This window comes from Phascolarctos cinereus, unplaced genomic scaffold (genome assembly GCF_003287225.1).
Source record: "Phascolarctos cinereus isolate Bilbo 61053 unplaced genomic scaffold, phaCin_HiC Scaffold_2;HRSCAF=192, whole genome shotgun sequence".
NCBI lineage: Eukaryota > Metazoa > Chordata > Mammalia > Diprotodontia > Phascolarctidae > Phascolarctos > Phascolarctos cinereus.
Genome location: NW_027555625.1, coordinates 104,620,737 through 104,635,227, shown reverse-complemented (window position 1 = coordinate 104,635,227; position 14,491 = coordinate 104,620,737). Strand labels below are relative to the sequence as shown.

At 38.3% G+C, this 14,491-nt stretch overlaps 1 protein-coding gene across 6 annotated transcripts in view; it reads right to left on the bottom strand.

Annotated features, from left to right (window-relative positions):
- The window catches only part of CCDC85A (coiled-coil domain containing 85A), a 234,701-nt gene that overhangs the window by 82,877 nt on the left and 137,333 nt on the right, over nucleotides 1-14,491 (bottom strand). The gene's annotated exons all lie outside the window — the stretch shown is intronic.

Below are 14,491 nucleotides of genomic sequence, written 5' to 3'. Positions count from 1 at the left end.
GTCTGAGGTCGGATTTGAACTCAGGTCTTCCTGACTCCAGTCCCAATGCTCAGTACGCTGTGCACTACCAACTGCCTCTGCCTATTTCCTAGGTAGTGAACAGTTATCTTCTGAAAGTGGCCCTGTAAAGCCCTATTTCCAGTCTGGTTTTCCTGGAAGCATTCCTGACTCTTTTTTTTTTTCAATCTGGATAGTTTACAAAGACTATAAAAGCTGTTCCTGTTGACAAAACTGGAGATGAATATTCTAATAAAGGTGCCCAGGAAAAGCAAACACAAGATTCCTCCCACAACCTCCTATACAGGTTTTCTAACTGTACTGAGAGCCCAACTTCATACACCTGCTCTCAAAGGGTATCCCAAGAAAATATGTAAACATATACGTACGTATGTCCATATCAGTAAGCTGATACTCCGAATTACTAACACAGTTACTCAGCCTGAAGAAAATGAAACAAAATGAGAATTTGCTTTAAAAAGGAAAACAAAACTGGGAGGAAATAACACATTAAAAATAAATAAAACTCCATCTCACTAGTTATGGTCATCTTAGGAGCAGTAGCATTGTATCTACCTTACATCCCAAAGAAAGGAATCATTCACTATTGGTTCCTAGGTCCCAGCCACTCATGTATGAGATAACATATGTAAAGCACTTTCTGAACCATAAAGCACTATGCAAATGTCAACAATAATATATGATTATTGTTGTTGCTACTATTCATTGACAGAAATGGCTTTGGCAAAGTGGATAGAAAGGTGACCTCAAAGTCAGGGAGATCTGAGCTCAAGCCCTTCTTCTAACACATACTATGCCATCCTGAGAATCTCACTTAACATTTTAGACCTGTGAAACCTCCAACCCAAGCAACTCTCCTCAACTTAAGGCACAGAGAAGAATCCGATCTGCACTGGTCGGCCTTTTCTTGTGAGGAATTCCCACCCCAGTGAAGTCACAGGTTCAATTCACAAATGAATCATCTGCTCAAGAAGAATTTATTAAGCATTTACAGTGTGCAGGGACTCTATGCTAACTATGGGAGATAGAACGAAGACTCAAAAAAAAAAAAGGAAATGACATCTAAACTATCAGCCTTCACTTTCTTTCCTCTCACTAATTTCTCTACTCATTCCACTCTGGCTTCCGATTTCAGTATGCAATCAAAAATACCTTGATATTGAACTAGCATGGAAAATCTTCAATTTGTGTTAGAGACATGTAATGTTCAAAGTCACTGATGATCCATTAATTGTCAAAAGCAGGGACCTTTTCTGAGTCTTCTTGATGTCTCTGCTGATCACACCCTCCTCTTGCTTACTCTTTCTTCTCAAGGTTTTTGTGAAAATTCTCTCTTCTGGTTCTCCTCCTACCTGTCTGGCTTGCTTTGCTCTTCCCCAAGATCCATTTGCTGAATTATCATCTATGTCCTGATCTCTAACCATAAGTCTACCCCAACATTTAATCCTCATCTCTTCTCTTTCTATGCTTTCTCTCTCCCAGTGATCTCACTGCCTCCCTTGGGTACAACTATCATTTCAATACAGGCAACATCTGGATCTATATACGCAAGCCTAGTCTCTCTCCAGAGCTCAAGTTTGATAGGGCTAATTGCCTCTTGATCATCCTCAGTGGGATCTGCCTAGACATATCAGTCTCACAATGTCCAACATAAAGTTCATTAGCTTTTCCCAAAACTTCCTCCTGGGCTCTCTCTCTTTTCATAATATGGATAGCACCAACTGCCTAGTCATTCAGGTTTACAATCTCGGTGTGATAACTTGAGACTGCCCTCTTCTATTCAACTCTATTCTACCTCCAAAACATTTCTCACATCTATCCCATTCTCTCTATCCACACAGCTATTATGCTGGATCAGATTCTCAGCACTTTTCATGTGGACAGTTGCAATGGCCTTCTAATTGGCCTCTCTGCCTCCACACGTGGCCCTTCTAGGTCCTTGGATGCGGCCTTTTGACCGAGTCCAAGTTTTACAGAACAAATCCTTTTATTAAGGAGATTTGTTCTATGAAGTGTGGATTCAATCAAAGGGCCACACTTGAGGACATAGAGGGCCACATGTGGCCTCAAGGCCACAGGTTCCCCACCCCTGGACTACACTAATGTAAATGAGGTAAAAATTGAAACAACATAGCCTAGTTTTAAGTACCAAGCTTGGGGCTTGAAAAACGGATGAGAAAATGGACCTCTTTCATTTCATTGGAGAGGTAGAGGACTATGGATATGGTACAATGCATATGTTGTTATATTGAATTTATATGCTGTTTAGTTTTATGAATTTTTTTTTACTTTTTTCTTTCATTTTCTAATTCTTGACAGGGGATTCTCTTATTCTCTGAATAACGATGCAGGGAAGAATATATTTGGAAATAATGACAATGCAAAAGCTAAGATTTTGATAAAGAACAATAAGAAAAAAATTAAAAGAAAATGTTCTTCATTTGTTCCATGTTTATGTTCTTTCTCCTTTCATTAGGGTACTTTAAAGTAGGGATAATAGCCTCTCTTTTGTATCGCTCCTCAGCATTCAGTGTAGCAGTCTGTGCTCAAAAATCAACAGATATTCAGCCAATGTGATTAACTGACTATAACTGAGAACATGTTGCCAACAGCCTTTCCCAATTCTACTGCTGCCACCAGCTAAAAGTGTGTTCTATCATCTACAGACATTGACCAAGAAAAGTAATAGATGACATATCACTACATCAAGGATTCATGATTTTTGTTAGTATGAGAATTCCCTTCACTGATACAGATTGCAATCTTACTGTGACTTGATAAATTGTATTCAAGATTTGCTGTGGACAAAAAATTCATCTCTCTAAAGTCAGCCTGCAATCATTCTCTCCAAATGTGTCTGGGCTGATCCTCAGACCAAAGGCATACAATCTACCAGGATAATACCCAAAACCCTCCTCAGGGCATAGAGCCATCAAGAGCTAACATGCTACTGTAGTAGCCTTCAGGGACACAGGTCACTTTCACATCATGATGAGGCATTAGAGGAGGAAGGAGGTTAGTGGAGGAAGTAAAATATCACATACCTATGAATAAAACATGAAGTTATCTAGAGGGATAAAAATATCATGTGTACAAATTCATATTTTATAAGAGTAACATGGTGCCTATCCTTATATACAACTTCATATTTTATTCATATCAATATATAAAGAAGCCATGTGACGTAATATAAAGGGCACAGGACCTGGGTCAGAACACCCAGGCTTAAGTCTCAGCTCTACCATTTACATACATACATCATTCCTAAACAAATCATTTAGTATCATTGATCTGTAATTTCTCATCAGTGTTATGAAAAGGATCAAATTAAATGATAGACATAAAGTTCTTTGTAACTGTTAAAAGTGTCTAAAAGTTAACAAGCATTTGTTAAGTGGTCAGTCTGTGCTAGGCACTAAGCTAAGCACTGGGGATGAAAAGAAAAGGGATATTTATCTATCTATCTAAATCTATATCTATATGTACATTTTATATATATATATATATACACACACACATACACATATGTATATATAACATGACAAGTACATATGACAATAAGAAGTTATGCAGTGTGTATATTTAACTGTCATCCATAGTATGTGTACACATACTGTTATTCATATTGAACTATGTAAAATGACTTTATAGGATGTCTCAAAAGTTATCCCTTAAAGTCTTATTTTTATTAGCTAAAAGCTTTAAGAGTCCTCTATCAAACCCACAGACAAAACCATCCCTAGGATTTTAGGAATCCAGGATGTTTCCCACATCCTGTGTTTTAGGGGACTACCTAACAGTTGACTAAGTGGGAGACGATGGCTAAAGATATAGAACTCAGTTCTTAAAAACAATAGCTTCTTGAGCATGTCATTTTTAGAGGACTGTTACTCCTCTTTTCCTCTTTCACCTCTAGCCCTTTTCCCACGCATTCCCCAGGTGATTTGTTTTGGGCCTGGTTAATAAGTCGACAAGCATTTATTAAGTACCTACTATGTGTCATGGAGCAAAAGCCTTGCTTATGACATAAGCATACCATTCATTACAATGTGTGTGTGTATGTGTGTGTATATATATATGTATATATATACACACATATATATATACACACACACACATTGTATATATATGTATGTATATATATATATACACATTGTATATATGTATGTGTATGTATATATATGTATGTATATATATACACATTGTATATATGTATGTGTATGTGTGTGTATATATATGTATGTATGTGTATATATATGTATTGTATGTATGTATGTATACATGTACATATGCCTCACCTGAGAAATACAGTCAATAGATATATTGGACTCTACAGAATGAGTGAATGGGTAGGCTATGAACACCCCTTAAAAGCACATGAAAGAAATCTGTTGCCCTGGAAGGCTGATGAATGTTTATGACAAATTTTACAAGGGAAAAAGAGGAAAAAAAATACCATTTTACTTGGGGCAAATGATCTTGACTTTATCATTTTTCTTGCTTTACTGGACACTTTCTCTTTATGTTATGACCAGTTATAAACAAACCATAAACTCTGGGAACAGAATTGATTATTCCCCAGACAGGAATGACTGAACCTCAGGATCAGTTACTGCTACAGCCCCATGTTATCCTTTGGAGCATCAGGTCCTTCAACTCAATTCATATCACTGAACTAGCTAAGTGTCTTCAGTATGCAGAGCACCATGCTTGGCACAGAGTTCCCCACCTCAATAACCAGCTAGAGATGCAACTCACTTACGCTGTCATACCTTGTCCTTCCTGATTCACCGAAGTTCTTCCAGAAGCTATTTTCCATATTTTGCTAGATAAAGGATTCTGATGAGGGGAAACAGGAAACTTCCCCCAGGGCACAGTCAGTCAGTCAGTCAATCAACAAGCATTAGTTGAGCATTTACTATGAGTCAAACACTGTGCTAAGCCTTAGGGATACGAAATAAGATTAAAAAAAAAAAAACAACCCACTGTCCTCAAGGAGTGTACATGCTAATGGGGTGACTCAAGTTACTGTCCAAATTATTTGTCAGGGCTATTTGTGATTGTTAACCACAGAAAAGAAACGGCTTGTCACTTCTCATTAACCACTATACCATGTTATTCTCCAAGCAATATTTCACCAGTCACATTACAAATGCTGCCATTAGACAATAAAGCATTTTAGCAACCGAGTCAATAATGCCAACTATGGTCTGGATAGCTTTTATGGTTATTAAGCTGGCAGTGTCACTTAATGGCTTGCAAGCTGAAGTACATAAAACACATTTACAAACTCACTTATGATTGGAGAAGCTGCCCATTAGGTTTAAACGCTATGATCTGTTGTCAGGCAATCTCGATAGCTCTATTACCCAGACTTCTTACCTTTTAAAATAGTCCTATCATTTTTCTCACCTCTGAGAATTCCTATTACAAGAACATAGTAATCAGAGATGTATCTTAACAGGCAACCAGTCTCCAACTTACAAACAGGTTCAAGCTAAGAAAGTTCATGTGTTTGGACATTAGAACACATCTCTGTACAGAAACTACGTCATAAGCACTGGACAGGTTCCCAGGCCAGTTGGCAGAAGCTTATTTATAGTGCAGCTGAGATATGGGATGAATAGTCATAAAGTTCCCATCACTGGGAAATCAGGAAGCTGGAGAACATACAGGTATTTTGCTTAGCCTTTAAAATTAATTCTCTATCTAGTCCCCTAATTTTTCCTGGAGAGATAATGTGCTTCCTTCTTTCCCTCCCTACAAAGTGGCAAAAGACCTTTTTTTTTATTCTTCTCATAGTAATAGTAGTAGCTAGCATTTATGTAGAGCTTTAAGGCTTACACAGAGCTTTATACGTCATATCTTATTTGACCCTCACAACAACCTTGTGAGGTCAGCGCTCTTATTGCCCCCATTTTAAAGATGATGAAATTGAGGATGGAATGAGTTAATTGACTCACCCAGGGTCACACAGCCAAGAAACAAAGGCAGTATTTGAACACACCTCTTCCTGACTCCAAGCCCAGCTCTCTATCCATTACACCAGTTAGCTGCTTTTCTCTCTCCTCTTCCCTTTCTATTCAAAGAGATTTTTCTTTCCCCTCCCCTCAACACGATAGAATTCCAATATAATGGAAGCTGCCAAGGATCTTCCTCCTACACTGTGATACTAGTCATGAAAAGGGATTCCTGCCTTTTTCCCTGCCTTTCTCCCAGAGCAGCAGCAAACAGAGGTAGACATCATGATGCAGTAGTCAGTGCAGGACCAGAGAGGAAGAGGAGAACATCTGCCCTAATGCTGTGAGTGTGTATAGAACGTAGGTCATAAGGTGGATGAGTTGCTTGAAACCTGCCTCTACAATAAGTGATAGCTGACATTTATATAGCACAGTACATCCAGTAAGGTTTCTGGAGCAGGTAGGAAACATCACTTCACTTGATCTTCACAACAGCTTTGTGACATATGTACTACGGATATAATTTTCTCCATTTTACAGATTAGGAAACTGAGGTATGTAGAGATAGGTTAAGTGCTTTGCCCATGATGGCAGAGGTAGACCCACGAATGCAGCAGAGACAGGATTCAAAGCCATTGCCTGCCTAAAGCTTGGCCATGCCAGTAGCTTAACTACAAGAGCAACAAAACTTATATAGTTATGTCTTCCTGACTCCAAGTACAGAGCTCTAAGCTAAACCTGCTAGCCTTGTGGTGAATCAAGGCACATTTGAATAAGAGACCAGTTTTATGTAGTACATGACCCTTGTACTTCAACCATCAAAGAGGGAGCACAAGATTGCTTCACACTCACCCCCCCCAAATCAGTCAAAGCATCTTACAGCAGAGGTATTCATGCACCAAAAGACAAAGTATCCATTAGCAAAAAGAGAGACAGAAATACAGGTAGGGTAACAATTAGGCAGACACACAGAGTTGGAGCAGGCAGCCTCCCACTACCTCCAGAATTGTCACCAAAATTCAAGAGTTGAGCTCTGAAGAGGAATAGACCCAGAAAGCCCAGCTGAGTGACCTGCCCATCAGAGATGACATGGTCAGGGTGGATAAGCATGAGAATACCACCAGAAAGAAAGAACACTCGGGTCCTAAACTGCCAGAGGTGTGAGTTGCCTTAGGCACATGTGGGCTCCTCATGTGTGTGCCTCACTAAGTTTTTGCTCCCTCTTTCCGCAAACTCTGTGTGTATTTCTGAGGTGTATTTGTGTATTGGGGGGGGTAAAGAAGGGAGGTTTTATAGCTATTATTCTCACAATGCAATCTCAGAACTGCCTATATTTTGAGCTAATTGTGCCTCGTGGGTAACTACTTAAGGTAAGTTTACTGGGGAGGGCTCATGAGCTATAATTTAGATGCAGACTCATAGAATACCTTGAATTCTAGGTAGCCACCTTATGGGGGACTTAACATGCAACAGCAAGTTTAAGTTTAGAGGTGTTACAGTAGTTACTTGTACACTCTACGTTCCTTATCACCCTATTCACCTATGACTTCAATGAGAGCAGGGACAATGTCCTTCATTTGTCTAAATGTGTATCTTCCCCAATGCTGAAAACTGTGCTCTGTACAAAGGGCTTGATACTTGAGTGATATAATATGTGCTTCGTATAAGTAATTAATAAACTTTTTTTTTTTGCTGAAGAGAATAATAGCAAGTTACCATAAGCATTCTTTATATTGCCATTCTTACTCTTCTCCAATCAAGTTCTCTACACTGTCATTTTCTACCACTACAGTAATGGAAAAGAGAAAGAAACAAGTGTTTATTAAATGCCTACTATATGCAAGGTACTGTGCTAAGTACTTTGCAAATATTATCTCATTTAATTCTCATAACACCCCTGTGAGGTAGGTGCTATTATTATTATTCCCATTTTATGCTTGAGAAAACTGAGGCAGATGGTGTGTAAAGAGCATCTTAGATAACACAAGGGAATAAGTGTCTCATATCCACTGTTTAATCAGCTCATTTCCGCTGCAACCTTTCCCTCTTTGAGGTGCCCGAGTTGGCTCTGTTAAATTCCACTTAAATTTGAAGAGTTCTGTAAGGAAACTGTGGTATAAGAAATGAAGATGATATAATATAGAAAAGCACGGCAAGACTTACCTGAACTGATGCAACATAAAGTAAGCAGAGTCAAGAAAACAATATTCACAAGGACTACCACGATGTAGCTGGAAAGAACAACAGCCTAAGTATGGCCCTACAGAAGGAGCTATAAGAAGGCACCTTTCTAACTCATCTTTGGCAAGGGTAGGAGGTCCACAGGTGAGGAACACTGCATATGTTTTTAGATTTTTTTCTATGTACTTGTCAATTTTGCTGATTTTTTCCTCTTCTTTCTTTTCCTTTTAAAAAATTCTTTATAATATGGGTTGACTTTCTGAGACCAGGAAAGAGAAGAGAAAATGATAGAATCCCCATGCTGTTATCATGCTAGACAAGGAAAACCATCCTTATTCCACTGCTCTATTCCAATCAAGAAAAGAAGCCACATTCATATTCAGCTTTTCCAATCTCAGGAAAAAAAAAAAAGCACATTCTTAAGCTACCTGTCTGTATTACTGGATGTACTTAGAAAGAAGGGAGCTCATTCACCGATAATACTATAGCAGGTCTTCTTTTCTAGAAATACCATTAAGCATGACACCTAGAGAAAGAAAACCAGAACTGCTATAAAAATATAGTCAATAGGAAATAAACATTTATTAGACACTTACTATGTACAGAATACTGGAGATAGAAAAAGAGGCAAAGGCAATCAGTCCCTTCCCTCAGACAGCTCACAATCTAAAAGGGGACACAACAAGAAAAACAAACAAGTCATATGCAGGATAAGTAGAAATAATGAAGAGAGGGAAGGCACTAGAATTAAGAGGGGTTAGGAAAAGAGAAGTTTGAGTTGGGACTCAAAGGAAACCAGGGAAGTAAGTAGGTAGAATGAGAAAGGAGAGAGGTCTAGACATAGGGGACAGTTACTGAAAATGCCCAGAGCTAAGAGAGGTAGTATCTTGTTTGTGGAACAGCCAAGAGGCAAGTGTCACTAGATTAAAGATTACCTGGCAGGGATTAAGGTCTAAGAAGACTGGGAAGGTTAGAAGGGGCTAGATTATGAAGGTTATATACTCTTTCAGTGTTCCATATTGGGTGATCACTCAATCAACAAGCATCTATTAGTATTTATGCACCAGGCTCTGTGCTAAGTGCTGGGGATATCAAGAGACAAAAATAGTCCCTTTCCTCAGGAGACCCCCATTCTAAAAAGAGAGACAATATTCATATAATCAGATATATATATATATGTGTGTGTGTGTGTGTGTGTGTGTGTGTGTGTGTGTGTGTAGGTAGAGAGTCAAGGATGATATTATTTACATAAACACATGCAAATCTCAGTCAGCAAGCATTTATTAAGGACCTATCAAGTACCAGGTACTTTGCTAAGTGGTATATGTGGTATTCAGCGAGGACTAGACCCTCTGGTGTAAGGGTTGGCCAAGCCTTTTTTCAGACTGCTCATCCACGTTTGGTGTCCACCTTTCACCCAACTCTTACCTGTAGCTCCAAGAACTGCAGCATGCTTGGCGGATGGACTAAACCATGAGAATGTCAACCCCAAGCATGTGAAAATCTCCCCCTGTATGAAAACAGTTTGTTCCAACGGCCATGAAGGCAGCTAAAGAAGGCATTATGGGACACTTAGAGCTTAGACATCGAAGCCACCAGTCCACTACATCTTGAGCCGTTGCCAGTTGTCATGACTTTTGTCTTGCCACTGGACTTTGATGACTCAGGAAGACAAAGTGAGGCTGATTGACTTTGTGCAGCTCTGACTCCCTTAAATCCACTCCCTATGCAAGTCAAGACATCACCCCATGATGTCATTGGTTTCTTTGAAACTGAAGGACAAACAACAACAACTTCACTAAGTACTGCAGATAATTAGACAAGCAAAAAACAGTTCCTGCTCTCAAAGAGCTTACAGTCTAATGAGAAAGACAACATGTACAAATAATACAAAATAAATTAAAGATCATCTCAGAATGCATTTAATGCAAAAGCCATTAAAGTGAAGGAAAACTGGGCTTCTTGCAGAAGGTAGGACTGTAGCGGGGACTTGAAGAAAACCAGGAGAAAGAGGTGGGAGGGAAAGAGTTCTAGGTAAAAGGGACAGCCACTAAAATGCTCAATCAGGAGATGCAGTGTCCTGTGCAGGGAATATCACTGGGTTGCAGAGTACATGGAGGGGATGAAGATATAGGAATAAAAAAAAAAAAGCAGGGCAAATGGATATAGTAAAACCTCAATAATTTGGACTCCACTAAATCAGAATTTGTCATCTGAAAGAGACTAGGGTTTATTTTGGCATAATCTGCAGGAAAACAGAGGCTTTCAGAACAAGTAACAGAGTAAATAAACAAGATTTAAGGGTGGGGACCTGAAATGTTTAATCTGTTAAACAGAACAAACTCCTTATCAGCAAGTCACGTGCTCATGTCAATTTGCTCTTTCTTCAATTCATAATAATACCTCACATTTCACTGGCACAGGACCGCCCAGCATGGTGTGCCTGCATTAAAGAAGGCACTGTGTGCTCTAAGAGCAAAGCAGAATTACAATAGTTCCAAAGAAAACATGAAATGTGCAAATTTAGACACATCTCCACTCCAATTGTTCATGTGGACTATTTGTGCCTGACCTGTGGTAGAGCATTCCAAGCTTGTATTGGTCTGATCAGCCACAGCAGTACAAGCTGTGACTTCACCCCTACATAGTGATGTCATTTTGGTTCTCTTCAAGCACGAAGGACAACAACCAGCCAATAATAACTCACATTTATATAGCCCTCTGAAGTGTAAAAAGAGCTTTACTCAGAACGACCAGTGAAGAATATGGAGCAATTATTTTCATCACGGTTTTATAGGGAAGGGAACTAGGGAGATAAGAGTTTAAATGATTCACCACTAGGAGATGGGATAGGATTAGAACCCTGGCATCCTGACTCTCCATCATTTTTTTCTACCACACCACAATTCCTTTTAAGTCACTAAATTGGGTCTAATAGAACTCCATCAGCTACTATGGCCTTTTTACCTTCAGGGCTACTGATTTTTATGCCTGAAAATAGTAAAATTACATTTTCTTTAATTAGTATGACACCAGTTAGATTTGCATCTAACTCTAACCTACCTCCCCCCCACACACACAATTCAGATCAGTTAATGAGGTCCAGCTTTGTGTTAATTGCTACCACACCATATTTTTAAAATATGTAAGTGAACATGTTTTTATCTATCTCAAAAGAGTTGATTGGGAAAATACAATACATTATGTAAGAGACACACTGTCAGAGATTGCTCTTCTTGGGAAAGATTATTTTCTGCACTGAAGAAAATGTGACAAATCCCAAATTGTTACTTATGGTACCTATTGTCCCCCATGAACCAGAAGCACTCCATTATTAAATCAGCAACTCTGATTACAAAGTCCAAGGCTACATATGCTGAATTAAATTATCCGCTAATCAAACCCAATGCATCTTCTTCTAAATATCAATATTGAATTTTAAGCAGCTAAACCACCCAATCAATTAAAACGCAGGCCATGACTTTAATCAGCTAATGCTGAAATACAATTTGCTGAGCTACATGGAGCAGTGAGATTGGTTTCATTGCTACTGAAGTCGATTTTGCTATCTTGGAGGGAGATACAGGAATTATATAATCTTCTGGAAATATTTGCATCTGTGGGTTGTGCCCTTGTCTCTGGAACCAATCTGGCAATAGAGGTCAAAGTTTTCCAAATAGCTTCCTCTCAGGCCTAAGCCAAATAGGTACATACACATACATAAGGAAGGTACTGCTACAGATTTACATTCTTTAAAGTCCTCACCACATTCACGATTAAGTAATTGCTACTATATATTTTCCTTTTTATTTTCCTGTTAATCTCATATGTAGTTTGCTTCATTTTCTCTATCTTAAAGGAACCTAACTCCAGAAAGATTTCCAAGTAACATTTGGAAAGGCAACATGTATACTAGAAAGAGACCTTTAGGACTGGAAATCAGAAGGCCTGGGTTTAAATTATATCTTTCCCACTTAACTAGCTTTCATAATAAAAATAGCTAACATTCATGTGGCACTCACAGGCACTGTGCTAAGTACTTTTCGATTACTACCTCATTTGTGCCTCACAACAACCCAGGAAGGTAGGTGCTGTAGCTATCCCTATTTTACAGATAAGGAAACTGAGACAGACAGAGATTAAGTGACTTGCCCAAGGTTACACAGCTAGTAAGTGTCTGAGGCCGGATATGGACTCTTCCTGACTTCAAGCCCAGAACTCTGCCTCCTAGCTGCCCTTAACATCTCAAACAAGTCAATTTCACTGAGCTTTGCTTTCCTCATCTACATAATGGTAATAATACATTCCTTTCCTACCTCACAGAGGTAGGTTACATGGGTCATATGAGATAATGTAAAACACTATACAACTATAGGGTATTAATGTTATTATTTATCTATTTATCTTCCATATCACACTGAGAAAACACTAGTTAACAGTTTCTAGAGAAATCATGTCTTATTTTTTAGCATACTTGCTACTCCAACAAGTCTACACTAAAATTTCTTCATATTGTTATTGTAGATTGCTTAATAATTTCATCTGGAAATTGGTATTCTACTACTAGGTTGAATGCAAATAAAATCATGGAGTATTATTTTACCTCCCAATTAAGTCTACTTATCCCTGTGAACCTTCCTAGAAATGCATCAGCCTTAGAAGAAATTACTGTTGCATCACACAAAAGTCAAAGATTCATGCGTATCATACGTCCTGAATTTAAAATTCCAGATTGACTATACTTTCAGTGCCAAAGATCAGTGTGTACATAAGGAGGCTTTCCCCAAAACGATATTTGTTTGAAATGTCAGTTCTGTAAAATTGTCATCATTCCCAGCAGGTCTAAATAACAGGTGTTGTATTTAATTAAAAGTGCTGAATCAAAGATGAACTTTATCATATAGCAGTATCAGTTACGAACCAAAATAAGATTACAGATAATAGTGGGTCATCCTTAGAAACAAGAATCAAACTTAGTCAGAATAATCTGAATTTTAGCAAAGATAAGTCAATTACAAATTGATCAGTCAACACATGTTTATCAAGAAATTACTATGTGCCAGGTACTGTGCAAAGTGCTGAGATACAAATACAAGCAAAAAGATGCTCAGTACCTTCAAAGAGCTTCCATTCTGAAAAAGTAGTTCGCTCATGTGTACAACATGGCAAAGTTCATAGAATGAAGGATGGCTAATCTGACTCTTTCCTCAAAATGAACATTCTAGGAAGAATTTGCCAATGGGAAAAAGGGGTGTCAGTGACTATCTATTTGAAATTACTTAGAATATAAGTTTTATTTTATAAAAGCCATGATGACACACATCCAAGGTTTCAGTTTTCCTTCCCAGATATTTTTTATTAATTTTTTTTAAATTTCAGTTAAATATCTTTGGTTTTCTCTTGAATATTCATTGAGCCTTGCCTATATCACAGCTCTGCTAGCTTCTTTTTATGTAATAAATGTTCTCAATTCTTGCCTTCACTTCTTGGAGATGAATTAGTGAAATGAATGAAAAAAAAACATTTATTAACCTTACTTCTCAGACATCAAATAAGTGTTCTTTGCATTCCCCAAAGACTGCTCCATTTTGAAATATGAAAGCAGTATGTTGGTCATTTCCTTTCTTCCAAACAATAACACTTTTTGTTTTGTTTTCAACAACACTATAATTCACTCCTTCCTACCCCCATCAATCTGTTGGTGAGAAAAATTGTTCAGCACTGGTCAGGTCAATCTCCTCACTACACACATATGATACTCATTCCTGGCATTGTGTCTACACTCATATTTACTCTATCTATAATAGATTCCTCTTTCCCCTCCGCCTATCCAATTGCTACTCATCCTTCAAGACCTTACTCAAGCTCTACTTCCTTAATGAAACATTATCTGTCTGCTAGCCTTCTCTGGATGTGGATAGCATTTTTCATCATGAGTCTTTTGGAGTTGTTTTAGATCCTTGCATTGCTGAGGAGAGCTAAGTTGGTCAAAGTCAGTCATCGCACAATGTGGTTGTTACTGTGAAGTCTTTCCAGGTTTTTCAGAAGTCTGTTTGCTCATCATCTCTTATAGCACAATAGTATTCCATTATATTCATATACCACATTCCCCAATTTATAGACATCTCCTCAATTTTCAATTCTTTGCCACCACAGAAAGAGCTGCTATAAATATTTTTGTACATGTGGGTCCTTTTCCTGTTTTTATGATCTCTTTGGGAAACATACCTGGAAGTGGTATTGCTGGTTAAAAGGGTATGCATAGTTTTATGGCCCTTTGGGCATAGTTCCAAATTGCTCTCCAAAATGGTCGGATCAGTTCACAACTCCAT